At 49.1% G+C, this 5,646-nt stretch overlaps 1 long non-coding RNA gene across 3 annotated transcripts; it reads left to right on the plus strand.

Moving 5' to 3' along the window:
- Positions 1-396: 396 nt before the first annotated feature.
- On the plus strand, positions 397-5,236 carry LOC127345205 (uncharacterized). 3 transcript variants are annotated; one of them, XR_007878492.2, is made up of 5 exons: positions 397-1,043; positions 1,139-1,216; positions 1,574-1,804; positions 2,059-2,253; positions 4,132-5,236. It is a non-coding gene; the product is annotated as an uncharacterized lncRNA (long non-coding RNA). The 3 variants fall into 3 exon arrangements; XR_007878491.2 differs by having other exon boundaries at positions 399-1,043; positions 1,574-1,786; XR_011756125.1 differs by having other exon boundaries at positions 399-1,043; positions 1,574-1,786; positions 4,188-5,236.
- Positions 5,237-5,646: the final 410 nt, after the last annotated feature.

Consider the following 5,646-nt stretch of genomic DNA (forward strand, 5'->3'; position numbering starts at 1 on the left):
TTCAAACTCGCGCTCTCTTCATGTCCTACATGTATGGTCAGCTGGCTCGTATAGATCCCAATACTTCCGCTTCCTCGCCACCGGCCGGTCCTGTTGATCCCGGGCTGTTGGCTCAGCTCCAATACGCCGTCGAGTATGGTCGGACGACGATCGACAAAGACGATTCCGGTGAGAGCGCACGCACGTACCAACGACAAGCCCGCGCATGTAAGCTCCAATACGCCGTCCAGTACTGGTACGACACGACGCCATGCTGGCGTGTCCAGGCGTGATTATTCCTAACACGTACGGGCTTCTCGTCCAAGCCGTCATCGACGACTAGCAAGTACGTAGTCATGGAAGCGTACGTACATCTGAAGGTATATATGATGCCCCCCATAGGGGGCCTCACAGCGATCCTCGCACGTGACCCGTCGGATCTTCCTTGCGACGAATCTCGGTCGTCCGTTTTTCTTCACTGTGACATATAAAAGCGGCAGCTCAAGTTAGAAACCCTAGCCGCCGCTGCCCAATCCCCTCACGCTTCGCCTCCTCTCCCAATCCCACCACGTCTCTCCTGCTCCTCCCTCCTCTCCCTTGGCAAGAAGACGAAGGGGGATCGGGAAACCCTAGCCGCCGGCCCCCAATCGTCGCACGTCCTCTCTCCCCAATCCCGTCGTCCTCCACTCCTCCCAATCCCGTCTCCCAGTTGTCCTCCTCAATCCCGTTGCTGCTCTCCCGTTACCACTTCCCTGGCTTTCTCTTCTTCTCATCCGTGAGCCTGTACGTGGTGGTGGAGATGCACAAGGCGTCGGTGCTGGAGATCGAGCCGCCGCCAACACCACATCTCCCCGGGCGAGCTCCTCGATGCCTCAACAGGGTTTGATTAGGCCGATATGGGCAGGGACAGGTGCAGCGGGCGGCGGCCGCAGGTGGACGATGGTAGCCGCCGTTGGTGGACGCACGATGGCAGAGGTGAAATCGAGCGCAGACCACGGACACAGCTTGGGGTTTGGGCGGCAACGCCCATCGAGCGACGATGAGCACGGCTGAATGAGGCCAACGTGAGCTTCTCCCAATCTCCATGTCCCTCTCCAAGCTTGTGTGATGTGTTCTATCTCCTTTATCTCTTTTTCTTTTCTTAACTTACTGCGTTCAGGACCACGGGATTAGATTGGTTCTTGGGCAGCGACCCATGATTTGGGCGGCAGTTCGATGACGAGCACGGCTAGAGGAGGTGTGTTGTGCTCTGCCCCCTTTTTTTCCGTTAAGATCTTCAAGAGCTCCAACAAAAAACATTGGATCTCTCATGCTATATCTGAAGATTAATACCTTTCCCTTTGAATAAGTACTACTAGCACTCCCCGTTAGCATCATGTATTCCTGTCTAGCAGTTGCTTTATGAATCTACCATTTTTTTCCCTTTTTAAGCTGACACTATATCCCTTGCGCGTTTGTTGTTCATTCACTGTAATGGACATGTGTGTTTTGATGTCTGAATATTACTATGCTGAAGCATCTGTCTATACATATTTATCTCTGCATTGCTTCTAGCTACCTGCAGCTTAACTTGGAACCTGGCCACCTGTTGCAGGAGAAGATGACCACTGGCGATGGAATTGCAATCGTTGCTCTGCTGATGTTCACCTCCTTCCTAAACCCTTGCATGTGACTTACGGCTCATCGCTTGCTTCTCATTTCATTTACTGTGCCGTTGTCGATGATCAGTTCACTCTTCACTGATTTAAGCAGATGCCGTGGAGTTTGGTTCTTTGGCTCCCTCGGCCCCAAGCACTGTTTGCCTAAGGTTCCAACCTCTTGCACAGTTTAGTCTGCTGTAATCTTGCTCTCTTGCTCTGTTGGTTGTTTTTGTTCTTCTAAGTAAATGTAAGTTCTGATAAGGAAACAAGATTCTTGGTTGCATGTCACCAGAAAACTATTGTTTTGTACCAAATTCTTTTGGTTATATTTTCAAGTATTCATATTCTGCTTTAAAATCACACTTTTGCATTCCTGCTGTTACATATAGCTTAAATTCATAATATTAGCATGTGTGTCATGTCCATGCTCTTCCTGCAGGTATATATCGTATCAATCATTGTGTGGTGGCATGTCAATTTAGCTTATTATTTGATCGAGCTCGGCCTCCTTTGCACCCACTTCATCATGCACAATGCCTCATTGGCCATTCGGTTTGTGGTGTCTACCAATTGTATGATCCAGAAAGTAATGGAATATTAAGCTATTGGTGGATGGCCTTCTCAATCCTTCAGGGTATGAAACTATTTAGCCTCTTTGTTGCAGTTACACTGATCATGGGCGGCGCCAGGGGTATGCCCCTGTATGCCCAGGCATACCATTAAAATTCGGCCCAAATTTTTTTTTACTAGGCCCAAGCAGCAACCAGCAAGCCCCAGCGAGCGAGCGATCGACCCAGGTCCCTCCGGCCTCCCAGCGAGCGATCGACCCAGGTGACCAGGTCCCTCGTTGCCCAGCCTCCGTTCTCCGTATCGATACCCAGAGTCCCAGACCCGCACGAGACAGAGGCACAGAGCGGCAGAGCCAACCCTAGCGACCGGCGGCTGGGCAGGGCGACGGGCGGCGAGCCGGCGACCGGCGGCGACCGCCTCTCCGGCGACCTACGGCCTGCGGCCACGCCCAACCTCGCGCCCTCGCAGGTACGAAACTACGAATCCTCTCTTCTCTTGCCTCTTCCCCATTTTGATTTAGGATTTAGATGTTTATAGTTGTCTACTAAATTCGAAATTACTTGCACCAAATTGATTTAGAATAAGCTAAGAAACAAGATGGGTGATGATTACTTAAACAATTGCATGGTTACATTTGTTGAGAGAGAATTATTCAATCAAGTGAAGGATGAGGATGTCATCAATCTCTTCCAAAAGGGTGCCCGCAAAGTTATATTGTAAGAGGCATGAGGTACTTCCTCTTTCCATTGAAATTTGTTGTTGTACTTCGATTTGTATGGATTTAAGCACTTTAGTATTATGTATTGTACTAGAATAACTGTCCAACTGAAAATATAGCCTATATAGGCTTTTGTTTGTGCTTTTCTAGGCTTTGTGAAAATTATAGGCATTTGCTTGTGTTTTTGTTTGCTTTGAGAACATTTTTTTGGCTGGTGGGAATACCCACCAGCAATTTCCTGGAGCCGCCGTTGACACTGATTGGTAAGAGTTTAGGCCCTCTTCATCATGCATCCATGGTTAACTCTTAGTGCTGACAGTAAAGAAACTCAGTTTTATGTGTTACTAATAAACTACAATGCAAAGCAAATTTTATATAAATTTCAACGTTGCTATCTAGAATCTCTTGTACTTTGTCTAGATTTAGTATGGCATAATGGCATACAGACCATTTTGTCTTTGGTAGCGCTTTCACTGTCAAGTGTTATTTTATGAAAAGTTCAGAAAATGGTCTTTTTATCATATGAGCCGTGTTGAAAGAATGTCTTGGCTGGTTTCATATTTTTAATTTCACCTAACGCCTCCTTATCATATGATGCTTGGGGAATTTAATTCTTCTCTATGCTAGATGATCTTTCTCTGGTCATGGATGGAGGATTTTGTTTCTATGAGCTCCTGGAAATCAAAAGGATTATAGAAAATAAGTCCATTTTACATCAGGAATTATATAGTGCAATATTTGTAGATCATTTATGATGCTCTAGACATTCTTGTTTGTTGAGTGCGAATCCTTAAGTGGGAATCCTTAAGTTGCTTTAGAATTTCCAAGTGAAGGGGCTCTAATTCATATCTAAATTTCTCTGTGAGTTCACAATAATATTTGAATCTGATTTGGTTTTTTAAATAGTATTGTATGAAAATATATGTAGGGACAGAGCAGTTAGAGCAACTAATGGGAGTTTCAAACCTGATTTTTCGAACTAATGGTCGCTGCATTCACTTTTGTTCATCTTATGGTTGCATCTCAGTATCAGTTGTACTTCTATGATACCTCCTCTTGAGTTTACTTATCAAATTTAGTTCGTTTTTCATTCCTCATATCCAGCTATCTAAAACTAGCTCTTCAAAATGTGAGAGCTGGTTTCGCAACATCTTCTATTTTGTTTACTAAAGTCTGAATCATAGAGTGTGATGCTTATCTAATTTCTACCTTCTTTTTTGAAAGTTTCTACATACTATTTATAGTGTCATTAAGCATGTGACCTCGCCGCCGACCACCAGACGCCCACACCCGACGCAGCAGCCAAAACCAGCACCACACTCTGCTGCAAACAACTGCCGGAGCACCAGATCGGGACCGGAGCCGTCAAAGATCTGGTCCCCAGCCACCACGCCGTCGAGGAGCCGCGCCATGGGCCCGCAAGGCCCAGATCGGCCGGCCGCAGCGACCCCGACACCTCCACCGCGCCAGGGATGAGGGATCCCTGGCCGCCAGCGCGCTTGCGCGACAACGCGCAGAACCGGAGCAGGGCCTCGCGCCACCACGCAAGGTCCACGGCCCGCGCGGCCCAGATCCGGGCCCGCGCCGCCAGGCGCAGGAAGAACGCGGCGCGCCCGCGCTTGCCGACCCCGTCGCCCAGCCCAAAGCCCCCGCCACTACGCCGACGCCCGCCTGAGGCCACGCACCACCACCGCAGGCCGCAGCCGCCGCATCCCGAGTCTGCTCCCCGGTGCCGGAGTGAAGTCGCCCGCTCGCTGAGCGCGACCGCGACCGCACGCTCGCTTGAGCGCCGCCGGCAGCAACCGCGCGCGACGGGCGGCGAACAGCAGGAGGCGGCCGAGGGCGCGACGCCACGGCGAGAGGCGCAGGACGGCGACGACCTCCGGGTCCGGCGTGACGTCTTCCCTCCGAGGCGGCCGCGCGAGATCCCGAGAGGCATAGAACCTCGCCGCCCCCTTCATCGGCGGCGGACGGCTTCGCCGCCGGCTGCCTCGGGAGACGACGAGGGAGAGGGCCGGGGTCTAGGTGGCGGTGGCAGGAGGGCTAGGTTTTGGCTCCCCTGTCGCCTGGAGGAGGCGACCGAGGGGAGCGAGGGGCGTCCGGCCGCCCTAGACGTTGTTTATCTCCAATTTGCCCCTTTCAGATCGTTGCACCTATATTTTGCTCCATGCAACGGTTGGTTAACGTTAACTTCTGTGTTGTTTTTGCATATAACTTCTACCCCTATTATTTACAGCATTATGTGCATAACGCAGCCTGGCTTTATTTTCGCATAGAAAACTTATGTACCTAAAACATTATTTATGTTATGGATGTATGTTATGTCTCAGACTGGATCACCGGTAGCTGCTCATATTTTCATGTTTCCTCTGGCGTCTGTATGCCAACTGACTTTTGATTGCCTAACCTTTGAGTTTTTCTGATCCGCTTAGCTATGTTATACTTTTTGCCCGTTAGTAAGTTTGGGTGAGTTAGCACATATTTATTGTGAACCTATTAGAATTATAATTACCTCTCAAGTATATGTCTATAGATAATTTGAACTTTGTTATCTTGATGCGTTTGATATTAAACTAGTACAAAACGTATCATCATTTTTTGACCTTATTTCTATTGTTGTTTTACAAAATGTAAATTGGCGCAAATTTCACGGAATCGTGCGCCAAGGCGCACATCTAAATCTAGTACGGTGAAAACATGAGCCTCCAGGCTCCGGTGCCTTTTCTTCCGTGTGTATCC

The sequence above is a fragment of the Lolium perenne genome, chromosome 3 (assembly GCF_019359855.2).
Source record: "Lolium perenne isolate Kyuss_39 chromosome 3, Kyuss_2.0, whole genome shotgun sequence".
Taxonomy (NCBI): domain Eukaryota; kingdom Viridiplantae; phylum Streptophyta; class Magnoliopsida; order Poales; family Poaceae; genus Lolium; species Lolium perenne.